This window comes from Rhynchophorus ferrugineus, unplaced genomic scaffold (genome assembly GCF_030347505.1).
Source record: "Rhynchophorus ferrugineus isolate W39M unplaced genomic scaffold, kcgeb_rfMv2 rfM5, whole genome shotgun sequence".
Classification (NCBI taxonomy): Eukaryota; Metazoa; Arthropoda; class Insecta; order Coleoptera; family Curculionidae; genus Rhynchophorus; species Rhynchophorus ferrugineus.
Genome location: NW_027472584.1, coordinates 5,674,689 through 5,694,374, shown reverse-complemented (window position 1 = coordinate 5,694,374; position 19,686 = coordinate 5,674,689). Strand labels below are relative to the sequence as shown.

The 19,686-nt window shown below is 33.4% G+C and overlaps 1 pseudogene; it reads right to left on the bottom strand.

The window, feature by feature from the left end:
- Positions 1–17,350: 17,350 nt before the first annotated feature.
- On the bottom strand, positions 17,351–18,217 carry LOC143197396 (electron transfer flavoprotein-ubiquinone oxidoreductase, mitochondrial-like; annotated as a pseudogene).
- Between the last annotated feature and the right edge of the window lie 1,469 nt (positions 18,218–19,686).

Below are 19,686 nucleotides of genomic sequence, written 5' to 3'. Positions count from 1 at the left end.
GATCTAATCCAAATTGAACAAAACCAAGGCATTGAAGAATACCTAGAAAACTTGACATCAACTGAGGCTACAGACTATTCGTTGTGGGAAGCAAAAAAAAGCTTCGGAGGTCCCAGCAGCATAACCCACCTATTAAAACAAGCGAAAATAATTGGGCGAGAAGCAATAAAGAGAAGGCCGACAATTTCTCAAAACACTTAAAAATGTTTTTAAACCTTTCCAGTCTCAGCTACATAAAGATGACGAAAATAAAATTACTAGCTTTCTAGATTCGCCATTTCAAATGGATTTTCCGCACGAGAAATTAACGGTCAAAAAAGTTAAACATACAATAATGAGAGAAATTAATATTAAAAAAGCTCCTGGTTGTGACTTAATTACCGGTAAAATTTAAAAAGTACTATCAGAAAATGGCATAAAATTATTAACTTTTATATTTAACGCTATGCTACGAATTAATTACTTCCCGAGCATCTGGAAATTAGCTAAAATATTGATGATTCTCAAGCCAGGAAAATACCAGAAGATGTGACCTCCTACTGGCCCATGATGCTAAAAGATATTGTTCGGCAGCTTTCCTAGACATATCTCAGGCTTTTAACAAAGTATGGCATACGGGCTTGCAAGTTAAACTAAAGAAACTTCTCCCTCATCCGGACTCTCAGCTACTAAAATCGTATCTCACTGACAGACATTTTATTGTAAATCAAGGCGATGAACATACCTAATTAAATCCCATATATTCAGGAGTTCCGCAAGGCAGTGTACTGGGTCCAGTACTGTATCTTCTGTATATGGCTGATCTGCCCACCACAAAAATAACTACTGTGGCAACATATGCAGACGATACAGCAATCTTAGCATCCCATGAAGATCCAGTCACAGCATCAATAAACCTACAAACCCACCTGGAGCAAATACAATTATGGTCGAAGACATGGCGCATTAAAGCCAATGAATCAAAATCCACGCATATAACGTTTACCCTCCGTAGAAGAACATGTCCACCAGTGAATATCAATCAACATCAAAAATCTTGCATGCCATTGTTGATGCTCCGTACTCCGTACAATACCTCTCAGGACTTTGTTCTGAAAAATGTGTATTTCTTTATGTTACTGTTTGCAGAACATCCCCATAATGCAACTCCGTTTGTCCATATAGGTTTCAGTACTTGCTTATATAATAGCAATTTATTATATACTGATAATTGTGATTTTCTTCCAATTAGCCAGTAGATTTTGTTATATTTCAATTCCAGTTCTTTTCGTTTCTTCTTTATATGTTCCTTCCAGCGAAGTTTTGCATCGAGATTCATTCCGGGATATTTAGCGTTGTTGCTATATGGAATGATAGTATTATTTAATGCAATTACTGCTTGTACGGGCTGATTGTAGGTGAACTGCACATGCACAGATTTACTTTCGTTAATTTTTATTTTCCAAGCTTGTGTTCAATAATTTATATTGTCACTTGCGTGCTGCAATTTTCATGTGGCTTATTCACTATTGTCTCCGACAGCTATAATCGCGGTATCATCGGCAAATGTAGCCATCGTAATATTCTCCGTTTGTGGTATCACAAGTGTAGAGTAGATAAACCATTAACCCCAGTACGCTTATTACCGTAGCGCAAACCTTATCGAAGGCTTGTGATACATCTAAGAATATGGTTGAGCATACTTTTTTACTTTCTTAGGCTTTTTCAATAACATCTATTATTCCGTGGACCTGGTCAAAAGTTGAATGCTTTTTAATAAACCTAAACTGGTGTGTTGGTATTAGGTTTTTTCTCTCTATGATCTCTCTAAGAGTTTTTCAGACGCCTTAGATACTACTGTCAGCAGTGATATAGGTCTATTGGTTTAAAAATTTTTTTCTAGGTATTCAGCAAATGTTTCTGCTTTTTGTTGAATTCGTTTGTTCATTTCTTCAGCAAATCCTTCCCAGTTTCTTCTCTTGTTTGTTAATGATGAGTTTCTTTTTTTCTAATTACATTTTCGCTCAAGTCAGAATCACTGACGTATGATCTAAAGTCAGCTAAAAATTTCTCCAACTTTTACATATTTGAATATTATATTTCTTACTAAGAAGAAATCTAACAGGTCTGGGGTTTTAATAAGTTGGATATGCAGTTGACATGTAACTACATCTTAGTTCAGCAGCTGCTTTATGCAGTTCATTGCCTTTAGTTGTTGTTATTCTGGATCCTCATCTTGTATTTTTTGCATTGAAATCACCTACAATTATGTTTTTTACAGGTTGCTTACGACATTCAAGTAATTTCTTTTATTGTAACTTGGAGGGCAATAATTTGCGGCTATTATAACCCTGTATCTGCTTGATTTAACAGTTACTGCTGTTATCTGATTTTCTGCTGTACTGAGCCCAACTTCCTGATAGTGACAAATGTTTTATTATTGCTGCAATAGAGACATGTAGCATTTCGTTGCCACGGGATTGAGACTCTTTCCACTTTCAGCTGGTAGGCGCGGATGTCTCTCTGATTGTGAAAGATTAAGGCCTGGGTTTTTTTGGGTGTTGATTTGCAACCTCCAGAAATTGAACCATTGGACTGTGGCACTTAATTGAATTTGAAGAATTCTATGAGCGTCAACTACAGAACGGAAACTGGTAAAGAAAGCTGTGTCATCCGTGTATTGGGCTGTTTCAACATATTTCTTCATTGGGATGTCTGACATGAAGAGATTGAATAATGCTGGGGCTAATGAGAAACCTTGGGGGACGCCTGCTTTGACTGATTTAGGACTGAAGAGAGTATTACCGATCTTTATTTGAAGGGACCTATCCGACAAAAAGGAACGCAGTAAAATTATTAGGTCTTCGGGTAACCTGCTTCGATGGCTTTGTGTATTAAGCCGTCGTGTCAATCTTTGTCAAACGCTTTTGTTAAGCCTAAAAAGACCGCGTAGAGCTGGTGCTTTTTCTTCATGGCGAAGTGAAGTTCTGCGACCAATCTAGTCGTCTGATGTGCATATGAATGTTTAGCTCTGAACCCATGTTGTTTGTCTGGTATGATATTGAGTGCAAAGAGGATCGCATCTTGGACATTGAACTAAACAGGCTGATTGGCCTGTGGTCCGAAGGCGAAGAATCTGCTCCTTTTTTCGAAATCACGATTATGTGTGCATGTTTCCAAATTTTGTTTAATGCCGAGAGATGCTTGTGTGGGAGCTTTGTGAGTTGGAATACTGAAATTTCATCGTATCCAGGTGTCTTTTTGTAGTTTCTGTAGATTTTATAATTCGGTAATGAAAAACGGATGGATGGTTTGAGGAATGTTTCCTGGAGCAGAAGTATGTCGATGTTGTGACTGGCCAGTACGTCAACAAGTTCCTCCTTCTTGTTGCTTACTGATTGTGTATTACAGGACATGATGTTTAGGGATCTGAGGGGTCTAGTGTCCATTTAAGCACATGAACATTGCTGTAATTTGCGTGGAAAGCGCTTGGAAAACGGCTTGTTTTAATTCCTCAAGCTGCGATTGAGGATTCAAAAATTTTACTTGGCTTGTCTGTCCGGAGTTAGCTAGTTTATTAGTGAGTGGCCTACTGCCCCCGTTTCCTCAGGATGACGTCTGGGGTGGAGCGGGCTCGGTAGATGGTGCTGGGGATTTTGACGACCTTGTTTTTGGTTATTTGTTTGCCGATGTGCCGCTACAGACGGAAAAGTTGGTTGTATGTAGTTCACCGCAATTGCTGCATTTGGCTGGAGATGTCTTTTCTTTTTTCGCAGACCCTTGTCTCGTATTTCCCCGCTTACTTCAGGCATCTGGGGTTTGCGTGACAGTGGTTTGCGGAGTGGCCGAAAGTTTGGCAGTAAAATATTGAGTTGGTTTTCCTGAGCTACGTTGGCCTGGACCTTGACTGATTGGTCCATGAAATATTTTAAGTTCAAAATATGGTGTTCCTCTCTTGGAACCACCACATTTACGATATGAATTGGGTTAAATAAATATATTTGGGAATAATAAATTTGGGATGAAACCCGGGAGCTTCGAGCTCAAATTTAATTTCATCTGCCTTAAGTTAAAATATTGCTGGTCACGTAGTACTACCGGCGGTATTTTTTATTTTGATTGCGGCAGCGAAAGGGATTGCGTGGAGGAAGAAGGCGAAGTGGTCGCGTTTGAATTGGAGATAGGTGTTTCCGTGGCGCTATTCGTCGACTTTTGATAAAATGTATTAAATATATAAAAAGAGATATCAAAATAAATGATATAACAACTACTTACACAATAAATGGCAAAATAAATAATGCAAATAAGCGTGCGAGATGTTAATGATCGAGGTGGTGGGTGATAATTCTGCAAACATAACAAAATGTACTTGAGCAACCAATTTACAATAACAAGAGTGAAATCAAAATATAATTGACATATTACGTAGATAGATGCTTCTATCATTTTATCATCAGCTTCTATCATCATTTACTGCCAGATAATTAAAACATAAAAGTACTGGCAGTCAAAATACTGACAGTTATAACTGGTCAATTGAAAAGTCCCCGGCCCATCATAGTAAAACATATTTTTTTGCCAAAATTAGTTTTTTTTATTGAATGTACTTCCCTTCAAGGGTGATACACGGATTACAGCGACCCTCCAACTTTTCGATACAATTTTTATAGTACAATTTGTCCTTTGGTTCAAAATAGGCCTCAATTTCGTCGATCGGCCTTCATTCGGCGAAAATTTCTTCCCAGCGAACATTCTTTTGAGATCTGAGAACTGGAAATAGTCGCTGTGAGCCAGATCTGAAGAATACGGTGGATGAGGAAGCAATTCGAAGCCCGATTCATGGATTTTTGACACGGTGCATTGTCTTGGTAAAGCAGCACTTTCTTTTTCTTCAAATACGGCCGATTTTCGGCGATTGACACGTTAAAATAACGCTATGTAAGAGTCGCTGCTGATGGTCCTTCCTTTTTCAAGGTAGTCAATGAAAATTATTCCATGCGCATCCCAAAATACGGACGCCATAAGTTTGCCAACCGACTGTTGCGTTTTCTCACGCTTCGGAGCGGGTTTATCGTGTGCAGTTCACTCGGATGAATGTCAATTGGACTTCGGAGTGAAATGATGGAGCCATGTTTCATTCATTGCCACATATCGACGCACAAACTCGGGTTTATTACGCTTCATCATCTTCAATCACTGCTCCCAATCATCAAGTCGTCGTTATTTTTGGTCAAAAGTGAGATCGCACCTATTTTGCACAGAGCTTTCTCATACCCAAGTATTCATGAATGATACGATGCACACAGTCAGTTGATATCTTTAGAGTGCCTGCTATTTCATTCAGTTTCAATTTACGGTAATTCAAAATCATTTTGTGGATTTTTTAAATGTTTTCGTCGGTACTCTTTCGGGAGTCCACTGCGTTCACCGTCTTGAGTGCTCATTTCACAACGTCTAAACTTGGCATACCAATCCTTGGAGGTTGATTTTCCTGAGGCAGTGTCCGGAAACTCGGCATCAAGCCAAATTTTTGCTTCAATTTTTTATTTTATTTATTCTCTTCAAAAAGCAATATTTTATCAACACACGAAATTCCTTTTTGTCCATTTATTTTCACCATAAAAAAGTTATTTGACAACTATCAAATGTATACACGCATCTTTTGAGGTTTAGGGCTAACTAAAAATCATATGGATTTAATTATAGTAGCGCCATCTATGTGCCAGACCGAGGACTTTTCAATTGACCTGTTAATAGTATAGATAATAATAGTAAATGAATAGCCCAATTCTGCTAATGGATGTTATCAATAATCTCAAATAAAGACGATCACAATGGTACGCAATAAAATGATAGATTAACCAGGATGGATAGCAATAACCTTAGTTCAGAGTAGTCAATTATTGACGGACAATCATTATAAAACAGACAAGAACTGTAACTGATAGCAATGATAAACTATGCTAGGATGAAGACATGACACACGATATTTTATTATATTTAATTTGCCATCTTAGAATTATGGAGAGTATACGACGATTCGAAGAAATAATAAAGTATAGTAAAATAAGATACCTAACGATGGATGGATAAATAATTAAATGAGTAGAGTATAATGAATAGAGAATAATAAGAATAAAATAAGAAATAGAGAATTATAAATTAACAATAATAAATTGAATAAATGAATTGAATAACAATAATAAAAATAATAAATGGGAAATAATAAATAGAATGTGAGAAATGAATGCTAATAAATATAAAATAATAATTAGAACATAATAAGTCGGGATTTAATAAAAAATAAATGATAAATATAAAGATAAAACAGGAATACTACATGAACAAACTCACCATTTGATGAAACTCAGCTTAGACGACACAAAACACAATAAAATAAACTGGACAATGAGAACGTAGTGACTCTGACCGACACGACTTTAGAAATGGTCTTTCATGAACTTCTAACATCCGTTCGACGTGAGTAGATCTGGTAAATACAGCCAACGAAGTAAGATCAACACTGTTGCCATTTATGGTAATTATTTATGTTAACAAATATTAGCAACAGTGACAAATCATATAACTAAAAAGAGGCGGCAATCCTGTCTAGTTTCTTTGCATTATCCTTCAAACCTTTTTTAAAAAATACTTGAACGACCCAAAATTTAAAATGTTTAAAATATCAAACTAGGAGATGGAATTCTAAGTACCATAGACATTCGGAACGATTTATGATTTCGTTGAATGCTACATGTCTATGTCTGTATTTTAGGGAAAATATGTCGATAAAATATAAAGAAATAAAACACGTTACACATCGTTTACGACCGATAGCTTCTCGAACATTAACAAACACAGAAATAGTATACTCAACAACCGAAAAAGGATTATTGTCAATTGTTTGGAACACTAATCATTTTAGACTTTATCTTTTTGGTGTAAAATTTCAGGCAGCCACCGATCATAGACCAGAAACAATCAAATTCTCGAAATATAAAGAAACATATCAATAAAATATTTTTAAAATTATTATTTCAGTTACAACACAGTACGACGAATCGATTGTAGGCAAATTGAGGTTACTTGCCTTGCTGAATTTTAGTTCAAATTATTCAATTACGCTGTTTTTTTGCGGTTGGTTCCACAAAAGCAATTTTTTCACTGTGAAATATGATATATAATTCAAACACAATTAAAGCGCCCTAAAAGTTTAAATTTTGGAATGCGAATAAATAGGAAACGAGACTCAAACATTTAATACATATCTTACTACTATGCAAAACAATATTTTATTTTATGTTATCATATTTTAGTATTTACAAAATCTAATTAGCAAAAAAATTATTTAATATGATTGTAAATCAGGTTAACGTATTACAGAGCTCAGATGAACGGCAAAATTTGAATATGTAGGTTAGGGTAAATGTACAAATCCTCCACTATACCCACTACATATATAGTGATGTATAATATTTTCACTAAATGTGAATACTAATTTAATATCTCGGCAACGTTGCAATCGACCTGACGTCATGTTTGATCTCCAATTACAGAAGATCAATTAGTTTTCCACCCGTTAGCATGTGGAATGCTAGAGGATAAATGATTATGATATCTTTTAGTGCTTAAGGTAGTTTCGCAGCCCTATATCGAAAAATGCCGGCAAAGCAATTTAAAAAGATATTTTATATTTACAAGATATTATTTTTTACAAGATATTTAGATGATCATAAGTAGCTGTTTCAGTTTCATAATATACCCATTAATCAGTCCATTTTAAATTTAAGAAAAATTGGTCTTGCTTGCTTAACAATTAATAGTAATTAGTATTGTTCTGAACACATCGTATATCATTGTGATAGAGGTAATTCTAAAAGTTCTTTGGATTTTTCAGTAAATAGTAGTGTTATTAACTTCTAATCAATTTCAGGTTTCATTAATAAATGTATTTCCAACAAAGTACTAATTGAGTCTTGCAAGTAATTATATATTATTTGTGCAAAAATTACAATGAACATTATAAATGACTTGTTTGTTGGTGAATCGTCATTTCTCCTGTGGGACACAAGACAAAATAGGAATTAATGAAAGAAATAGAAGGAAAATTAAAAATAACAAGGCTAGAATGTTACATAAAATAAGTACTTGAAATTTACTGACAGAGAAAAATTTTTTGAAAAAACAACTATTGTTCATGTAAATAAATTATTCTATAATCAAATAAGCAACGTATTTATCAATTAATATTTTAGGTGAGAAATATGGAAATATGGAAAATATAATTGGAACATATTGGGTAAATACAAGAAATTACGAATTATAACAATAATCATTAATGCAATAAAATATATACTAAATGAAACTTTATTCTTTAAAACTTTTATCAATTATATTAATTATTTAGTTTTTTTTTAATTTTAGTTTAGGTCTAAGTTTTTAAGTCAGTAGTTCCTTAGAGTTGTCAGTAGTTCATTATAAACGCATTTCCTTGATATATATTTCTAAATTGTAAATTTTTTTTTATTACTCTTCGTGAATCCACAATCTGCCCTATTGGCAATAAGTATTTCTTCTGTTTATATTATATATACATGGCATGTAGAAAATCACTTCATTAAGCAATCTTCTGTATAAAATATTATCTTAATTAATTAGTCTTATTCTAATGCTTATTCTAAACTTTACATATGTCCAGTAATCAGATCAGGTGGTGTTTTAGTCTACGCACTTCACTATCACGTCGCATATTTAGCTGATTAGCGAGTACATTGGGATGCACTGACACTCTTTCGAAGTACTTCGCACAAACACGTTAGATTACACTCGTTATAGGTTCTAGAGGAATATCGCGTTGTATCACTTTATTTGAAATATAGTACGGAGCATCAACAATGGCACGCAACACCTTATTTTGGAACCGTTGAATGATGGATATATTAGATTTGCTAGCGGTACCCCATAGTTGAATTCCATATGTCCAAATGGGCTTGAGTATAGACTCATACAGCGATGGCTTTAATGCGCCATCTCTTTAACCATAATTGTATTTGCTCCAGGTGGGTTTGTAGGTTTATTGATGCTGTGACTGGATCTTCATGGGATGCTAAGATTGCTGTATCGTATGCATATGTTGCCACAGTAGTTATTTTTGTGGTGGGCAGATCAGCCGTATACAGAAGATACAGTACTGGACCCAGTACACTACCTTGCGGAACTCCTGAATATATGGGATTTAATTCGGTATGTTCATCGCCTTGATTTACAATAAAATGTCTGTCAGTGAGATACGATTTTAGTAGCTGATAGTCCGGATGAGGGAGAAGTTTCATTAGTTTAACCTGCAAGCCCGTATGCCATACTTTGTCAAAAGCCTGAGATATGTCTAGGAAAGCAGCCGAACAATATCTTTTGGCATTTAGGTCAGCGTTTATTTGGTTGACAAGTCTATGCACTTGTTCTATAGTCCCATGCTTATTGCGAAAGCCAAACTGATGTTCTGGAATAATCTTTCTTTTTTCTATTATATAGTTTAGTTTTTTTATGTATAATTTCTCGAAAACTTTCGAGATTATTGGTAATAAACTTATAGGTCGGTAGGAGGTCACATCTTCTGGTATTTTTCCTGGTTTAAGTATCATTAATATTTTAGCTACTTTCCAGATACTAGGGAAGTAATTAATTAGTAGCATAGCATTAAATATAAATGTTAATAGTTTTATAGCCTTTTCTGATAGTTCTTTTAAAATTTTGCCAGTAATCAAGCCATAACCAGGAGCTTTTTTAATATTAATCTCTCTCATTATTGTATGTTTAACTTTTTGATCGTTAATTTCTCGTGCGGTAAATCCATTTGAAATGGCGAATCTAGAAAGCCAGTAATTTTATTTTCGTCATCTTTATGTAGCTGAGACTGGAAAGGTTTAAAAACATTTTTTAAGTGCTTTGAGAAAATGTCGGCCTTCTCTTTATTGCTTCTCGCCCAATTATTTTCGCTTGTTTTAATAGATGGGTTATGCTGCTGGGATCTCCTAAGCTTTTTTGTTGCTTTCCACAACGAATAGTCTGTAGCCTCAGTTGATGTTAAGTTTTCTAGGTATTCTTGAATGCCTTGGTTTTGTTCAATTTGGATTAGATCTCTCAGCTCTTTTATGGCCCTATTAAATTTTCTTTTATTCTCTTCAGTCCTTTGCTGTTGCCAATTTCGTCGTAACTTTCTTTTTTCTGCTATCTTTTTCTGTATTGTACATGATATATGTGTATTTTTTCTTGGAAATGTTTCACTGTTGGGGGTCGCGGAATATGCTGCCTCCTGTATATTTTTTGTAAGATTTATTGCTGCTATTTCTATATCCATTTCAGTTTGTAACGGTAAGTTTAGAGAGATATTTTGGTCTAAGTTTTCTCTAAATGAGGGCCAGTTAGTTCTATTATTGCACAGAGAAGGGGGTTTATCTTTGATGGTAATTTTTGAAGAAATTGTTACTATTATTGGTGAATGATCAGAAGACAGGTCGAAACATGATTCTGCCTGACACTTTTTTGGATCAATATTTTTTGTAATACAGAAATCTATTGTATCTGGTTTTTTATTTCTGTCTGAAGGCCAATATGTTGGTTCACCAGTAGAGATATGTTGTAAGTTATCTATCCTTATGGCTTTGAGCAGTTCTCTAGGTTTCTTTGAGGTTATTATTCTTGAACCCCACATTAAATGTTTTGCATTATAATCTCCTCCTGCTATAAATCTATTACCTAGCGTACTGAAGAATTCTTGAAATTGTTCTGCCTTGTTGTTATGTTTGGGTGGGCAATAAATCGCAGAAATTGTTAATGGTCCATGGGCTTCCTCTATGGTTATACTGGTGGCTTGCAGGTAGTCTTTGCCGAATTTTTCTTTTTCGAAATGCTTTATATCATCTCGAATTATTATGGCTGTACCTCCATGTGCTTTATCATCAGGGTGATTTGTATGATAAAGCTTATATTTAGGAACTTTCAGATAATTCTTGTCCGTAAAGTGTGTTTCGGAAACCACCATAACGTCAATATTTTGTTCATTTACGAACATTTTTAGTTCCCTGGCGTGTTGTTGGAGCCCATTGGCATTCCAGACGGCGATTTTGTAGCTATTGGTTTCAGGCATTAGGCAAGTTTGCTTACGACGGTTGTGAGTAGACCAAGCATCGTACTCATTTGATCCATTAGTTTGGCCATCATATTTTCTAATCTTGAGATGTTGCTAGTTTCAGTAGGTTGAGATATTGTCTCTCGTTTTTGAGCTGAACCATTTTCAACTATTTGGGCATAAGTTATGTCTGGTTGACTTGTTCTGGTGGGTAGTGGTAGATTGGTAGTAGTGGATTGTTTTTGTTGATGCCTTTTTTCCCTTAAGGCAGGATAGAGTTTCTGCTGTAGTTGCTTGTGAACTGCGCAACCCTTGTAGTTCGCTGGATGATTTCCGTTACAGTTAACACATTTCACTTTTTCATCGCGAACTTTACGAGTACAATCTCCTGTCTTATGTTCTCCTGCACATTTTACGCATCTATATGATTTGCGACAGTAAGTTTTTGTGTGCCCGTGCGCTTGACACCTTGTGCATTGTGGTATAATTCTTTTTATATGTGGTGGTTCACATTTAATAATATTATTTTCCAATTTGGTGATTTCATACACCGCCTTATTATTTCCATTAGGTTTTATGTCTATATAAAACATAGGCAGAGGTTTTTTTGTCGTGTGATGTCGTATATTGTGAATATTTACGACCTCGTGGCCTTTTTCAGCTAGTGCTACCTTGATGGTGTTAAAGTCCGTCCCGTGATGTAATCCTTTTAATACGAATTTAAATGTTCTCTCAGATTTTGGCCTGAATGTATGGTATTGGGTGTTTCTTTCATCTAATTCTTTTATAAGAACTTTAAAGTGATCCGCTTCGAACAATTGGATTTTAATTGTTTCATAGCTCACTGTTTTAATTATGTAGTTCGTAGTAATGGTTTTCAATAAGTCATGGATGTTTTTTATTGTTCCTACCTTATAGACTGTTATTGGTGGTGGTTTGGGAACAACTTTTTCAGGGCTTGGTTGTATGTTCTCTTCAATTTCTTCCGACAGGTTGCTAAAACTGTTTTTTGTCTCTATCGGTTTCTGCAACCAATAGTCACTGATTCTTGTTTGTTTCCTCGCGATTTCTTCTTCTGGACTTCTCAATCGTTTTTTGTTAATGACTGTAGTCCATTCTGATAGTGGAGTTTGCGTTATTGCTGTTTGTTCTAATCTTATAACAAAGTGTGCAGGTGATTTGGTTGAATCGCTATGGTTTGCCATTTTTTAATTTTTAATATTTTATTTAATTTACTTCCAGAGGATAAAAAAAATAAAATAAATACATTGTTTATTTCACGCACTTCATTTCTCACTTACGTTATTTTAGCACTAGTTTTTTACTATAAATACTATAAATGAATTTCAAAAGGACTGTTGTAAAATAAGATGAAATAATTTTAAACACTAATAAAAATGAGATGCAGTCCTTTTGTCTGGTCACGTAAACACGTATTCACTACACTTTAGGTCAACAGATTTCGGAATGTTACATAAAATAAGATCTTGAAATCTACTGCAGAACAAATTGTTTGAAAAATCAGCTATTGCTTTAAAGATCGAGAAGTGGAATAAATAAGTAAAGACATTGAAATTTTATTTAACAATTCAGCTAGAGAATTTATTCTTTTATCAAATTAGCCTAGTGTGAAATTGAAAAAAACACTATAGAAATACATAATTAATGAAACTGACTACATCATTTGTATAAATGGAATATATAGGGCAAATACAAGAAATTATGAATTATAACAGTAATTTGGTAAATATCTTAAATGGTATAAGTGTATAACACATAATAGACACTAAGATGTTTAACAAATAATGCAAAAAAATATATTACTATATGAAGCTTTATCCTTTTAGATGTTTGTCAATTATTTTAATTATTTAGCTTATATATTCTGTATTGATCATAAATAGATTTCTTTGATATATATTTCTAAATTGTAAAAAATAAAGTATTAAATAAGTAAAATACTTTAAAAATTATTTCAAGCATATATTTCCTTTTTAATGTATGAACAGTTTTTACTTCATTTAATATTCCATATTTATGTTTATTATATAAAAGGGAAGAATAAGAATATATACATATATGTATATTTGCTTTTGGGTGCGCTGATTGTTATTCTACAATTTTAAAAATAATCTCACTTATGACGCCTTTGTTATAATGTATAAATTTTAAATTTTTCAATACTTAGGTTTTATTAAATGGAATTTGAAAATGGTTAGTAAGTGTTAGCTCATGATATATTTTGCGTATACTTTAATATGCAGACGTAAATTACTTCAATGATTATTATAAATCAAATATATTTTCGGGCCTATATTGAAGATATTTTTAAAACAAATGTTAGTAACATCATTTTTAAATTACTCGCTTAACTTTATTATGGGAGAAACATGATTAACTTAAAAAATAGTGGTCGAATCGACCACTTTTTATCGTTTTTATCATTTACCACATTTATATCGTTTCTATTCGATAGTTACCAACACTAATTCAATTTTAGTTGGGGCAGTAAGGAAATGCACTTTTTTATTAGAACATAATTAGCGTTGGGAACTATGGCTAATCAGTCGCTAGTTTCGGTTCGACTGATTGTGTTACTTTTTACTATAGACTGTTTTTGAGTCGTGTACTTTTAGTTACTATTTTCGCTTCTACTAGTTTCATTCGACTGCTTTTTAACGTTCTGACTCTGTCGTCCTAGACGCGACCTTGACAAAAATGTACCGAATTTATGCTTTCCTAGATTTATATATAATATATTTAGTTTTATGATTTTTTGGTAGTTTGCTTGTAAATAACAATATATTGTATATTATTATAGCAACATTTTGGAACGATATTTTTCAAGATTGTTACTGTAATAGGGTAAAAAATTAAAATTGTGAATGACAAATAAGTAATAGGTAATATTTTTTTTGATTGACTTTTTGGTTTGTATCTAACACCCTCGATTTTTGTTAGAAAATATTTCCGTCCGATAATAAATAAAGCATTAATTTTATTTTAAAAAGCCCTAGTAGTTATTGTGCCATCATTTTTAATTCATGGTTATTGTAATACATGTTACATATCATATAGTAATACATGTTTAGTTTAAGCTGTATTGTATTGTTTATATTTATTTTAGTACATTGTTTAAAAATAGCATTTCATCTCAGAACATTCAGATATAAAAGTAACTCAACTTCCTTTAAAATGTAAGTATTATTGATATATTAATAGTATTCAGTAATGTTTTTCCTTTTCTTTTTTAAAGTTAGTACGTGAAGGAATATGTACATCTCCGTCTCGCGTATACTAAGGTTGGAATATATAAGCAAATATTAAATTAATTGCTCCAAGCAATTATATCCGTCCTTTCCTCTCTTACAATTTATATAGGAAAGGGATCGAACATACTCGTCTGACATCAAGAATTAAAATAAAAAGCCAAGCCGTGCATTAGATTTTGCATATTTTGTAGTGGTTAGTAGGCGTGTTGGCCACAGAAATATCGATATATCGAGGGAAAAGAATATCAATATTTTTTGCAATAAGTATAAGATATATCGATATTTTGCAAAAAAATGTATGTATATTTTTAATAGAAAATAAAAATAGTGAAATATTAGCCTAAAAATTTTTTTTTTCTAAAACTCTTAAGGAATAACGGTATTTTTGATAAACCATTAAAATTAAGTACGATAATTTACTAAACGTTTAAAAGTAAGTTCCGATTTGAAAGTTTTTTTTAATTGTACTTAATCTTCTGAAAATATATCAGCTAAAAAATATCGATATATCGACAAAAAAATATCGATATTTTTTCTGCATCCCTAGCGGCTAGTTATTTAAATTTTTGTGTTGATAGTGGTGTATGGAGATAGCTGATACACGATTTTAAAGTTCTTCAAGTCGTAAAAATGTCGAAGAAGCAAAGATCAGTTAGCGGGTCTCAAAAAACCAAATCACAGACTGATCCAGACGTACCGGATCAAAATACAGAAAATATAATCAATGATGTAGTCAGGTACATTATTCTTAAAGCTGACGAAAATTCATTTTATACCAGATCCGAATTAAATCAAAATGTAATTCACAAAAAGGGCCAATGCGTGAATAGTGTTATACAACAAGCAATTAAGGTTCTGGAAAATGTTGGTATTATTATTGTTATATGGATGTTGTTGATATTGTTTTGCATACATTTTTAGATATATGGTTACACACTTCACTACATAGTATAAAACAAAGTCGCCTTTTCTGTCCCTATATCCCTATGTGCGCTTAAATCTTTAAAACTACGCAACGGTTTTTGATGTGGTTTTTCAATAGATAGCGTGATTCAAGAGGAAGGTTTATATGTATAATACATGCATAATATACTAAGGCAACATTGCTAATTTTAGAGGTTTTTAACGTGATGTCGTAAATTAACCTATTTTTTAGGCTTATTTAGCAATTAGCAAAAACGCTGCCTAACCCTACGAGTTAGATCAAATTAATGTACTACAATATTGTACACCATAAAAGGTCTACAAAAAAGTCCGCGATGGTATATGTTTATCTTTTAGGGATAACCCACATTAACCATTTTTATTGTTTACTTTTTACGTGAGAAAATGGCTTATTTACGAAGCTATTTTAAGCAATACGGCATTAATCCTTATCGAATTAAGTACCTTAAATACAGTGTGCAATTAATATAGATCAATATGGTTCCTTACAGCATGTAAATTAAACAAATATTTTCGGAGATATTACAAATTTAAAATTTGCGTTTAAAAATGTGTAATGTAATAAAATTTGTATGAATTTAGATATTCCAAAGATAGCAGGAAATCTTCATAGTAAGTATAGGGGAAGAGGAATTGTTTTACTCCAAATTTAATGCGTGCAGGCCAAGGGCATTAATGAATGAACCAAAAATACTGGATCGATTTTAATCATGTTTTCATTGAGTGACATAGGCATATATATTTTATGCCCGTGCAAAGTCGGAGCGGGCCGCTATGTTTTTATATACAACGTTCATATATTTTCTGTAGTGTATTTAATTTAGTATCAGCATTGCACCCGTGCGAAGCCGGGGCGGGTCGCTAGTACTGAATATGATGATGTAAAAATGAAAAAAAAAAATTTTTTAATTAGTATATTGCCTTCTGTAAATTATTCCGATGAAGAAGAAAAATGTGTTTCTAGTTATGAAACTGGTTCAAATGTACCGAATGCTGCTCACAAGATACTGACTCTATTAATTTTATCCCATATATTTATGACAAACACTCCAGTATCAGACAGTGAGCTCTACGATACCATTCCTTTATTGTTTTTATATTGTTGATTTATTATTTCAGAATCCCTTTATAGTTTTCTGAAGTCCTTGGATATTGATGTAGAAGTTGACCATCCATTTTTCGGTAAAGTCAAAGAATATATAAAAGAAACCTTAATAAAGAATTATTACCTTCACTGTGAGTTTGAGGACAAAACGAAAATACAAACTTTCCAATGGGGGATTCGAGCTGAAATTGAAATCTCAAAGATGAAGGTTTTACAGTTTGTGTGTGAGGTAACTATTTCAGTTGACTTATAAGCACATAGTCAGGTTATTATTAATTTACTGATGTATGGAAATAAGCAACCAAAAGACTGGCCAGAACATTACAGAGCGGCCGAGAATCAGTTCAGAGAAAGAGAAGAGCTAAAGGAAGAAACAAGGGATGAATCAAGCTAGTCACCGATACTGGTAAAACTACAATATAAAGTTTATTTGTATACAAAAATTGTATCTTCTTAACTAATACAATATAAATAAAAAGATATAGTAAAACGTTAAATCTCATTGATCCTTACATTGCGTTGTAAGCTGGGCCGCAACCTACTTATGGGACCACCCAGTTGATGTTCTGGCTGGGGTCCCTGATGTTGCACGTCTTACGGTGGATGCGGTTCTGGGCATTGATCTACAGTCACTGGCCCTCTCCAGAATCGAGTGGCACAAACTCATACACACCAGCGGGACAATAACAATCTTCGAGTCCATCGAAGACGCCTAAGTTTCGTTTGACAGGATTTTGCGAGTTTAAAGTGTTGCATGACATAATTTGTATTATACACTATATATACGCTTTTAGTTGACTTTAAAAGATTCCAGTTGTGTTTTGATGACATTTGGGTGATTATTTTATGAACTTTTAAACAATTCATTAATAAAAAACTTATTTTTGTGTAATGCTCTAATTTTTCATTAGGTACAATCTTTTAACTAACTTTCGGCAAGGTAATAAAACCCGCGGCAAAGACTACTAAGCATCCTCCAGGGAAAGTGAGATTGGGGATACTGTGAAAACTGCCGGTGCCCTGGTGAGATCCTATTGCCGTCTTCGAAGTGATGCTTTATGGACGGATGGTGTTTGAACCTGCGAAGAAACGAACATTACCGCATTACCGATCTTTGGATATTCAGTACCTTTGGAATTCCTTGAACGGGCTCAGGTACAGATTGGTGTAATCCAAACCCGACGGCGATCAGGGGTACCTCGTCGTTTAAATGATACAGAAAGGATCCTCCGTTGGTGTTCTTATCCAAAGGCCAGCCGATGGTGTGCTCCGCGCACCCGGTTTATGTTTGAATCATTCGTCACGATATCTGTAACGCTCCCGTCATCGTTGTACAGGACTTCGGAAGGTGCATAACCCGGGCCCACGGCCTCAGCTTGCTCTCCCAGCCACTGAATAACGTGTCCCAGCGGGACGATATAGTTCCCGTGATTAAACATCGGAGTTCCTGACGAAATATCATTTATTCAATACATAAATCGATTTAAGGCAAAGAATCCAACCTGGAAAGGCTGGTACCGGAATCCTACCGGTGCTAGTTAACAGACCGAACTTATCCTCCGTTAGGGGAATGTTCAGAGGCGCGCCCTTCTCTTTCCAGTCCCATTTATGGGACCTTCTCGACGATGCTTACCTAAAAATCTATGTTCCGTATAGACCACCGATCAAGTGAGCTATGACTTCGATTCCACCGACCCTAATTTTCTTCCCTTCCGCTTCCAACAGTTGTTTGGCTCGTATAGCCGCGCTTATTCCTGTTGGACCACCGCCGACTATCAGAATATCAGTTTATATCTAGAATGTATAATTTAAGAAAAATTAATCCTTTCAAGGTAAGTAATAATTTTATCATGACATGTCACACAGAAATTGTGAAGAATATATATTATAAATTTAAATAGTGTAGATACTTATAGTGGTAGAAAAATAGTGTTTTAAGCTGGGCATATAATTTCTCAGACTATTGAAGAAGAATTATCAGACTGTAACACGAATAAAGCCAAAGCCAAGTCTCTTTGAAACAATTTTTTTGTTTAAATACGGTCAAATTCTATGCATATTTATAATCAGACTTATAGACAGACAGGTAAAATAATAAAAATGATATCAATAAAATAATTCGTTATATAATGTTTAATTCATAATAATATATATTGTACAATTTTCTTAATATGTCACTCCAATTACCAATATTAATCTATGGGATAACGATGTCTATTTTTCTTACTTAAATGGTAGTTGTTAAAAATAGAATCTTTATTATTTATTATTATAACAATAATATAGAATAAATTATATTTTAATGAAAAAACAGCTGAATCATAGTGCATTTTATATTAAAATTACCTTTCCATCTTGGATCTTCTTCTCTTGGATGAATGAAATATAGTGTGTTATCTTGGAAAATTGATTCGAATATATTCCTATTTAACCCAACTGTTGGACAAGAAAATATGATTAGTTATATTTAAGAGTCCAAAGGTTACTTCACAATATGCTATAAATAAAATAAAGCTCCAGACAATAATTGTATCATTACATATAATCATTTTAAGCTATAAAAGTTAAAATATCTTATAAAATTTATTTTCGACAAATTAATTAAATATTCCGAATTAAAATGAAATCTTAGATATTTTCAACGAATTCCCTAAATGCAAACTCATTTTCTTTTATTTTAACAAGGAATTGTATAATTAAAGGTAACAGAAATACCTTACTCAAAAAATCAAAGTCCAACTCAGAGGTTCAAACAAAATATATCAAAATAAACTGAGCTCAGTGCAATTTTTATTTATTGACCTTTGACAACAAAGTAACTTATATCTATAAATGTAATTTTATGAAAATCGGTCTTATAACATAAATATAATACTAAATAACACATAAAGTCACAGTTCAGAATCCTTTTTCTCATCTTCTATGTTGATTGTCTCCTATATATCAATCTTGGAATAATTCTATGTCCAAAATATTACTACAATATTAAATAAGTGTATTTTCATCTGTAATAAGATTGTGGGAAAATAAAAATGATACGGCAAGACCGATTGTTTAGAAACAGACATTTGACAAGATTGTAGAAATTTGTTTTTTGGGTTGACGAGCGAATTTAAACCAAATAAAATTACCTGACATCTGTGGATTTTTCGAAAAATTTATCTAGTAATCCTAGTTAATAGAGCACATTCAATCCATATTTAGCTACTAGGTCACGAGAATTTTTGATATTTACGCCTTCACCCAAGCACATCTAA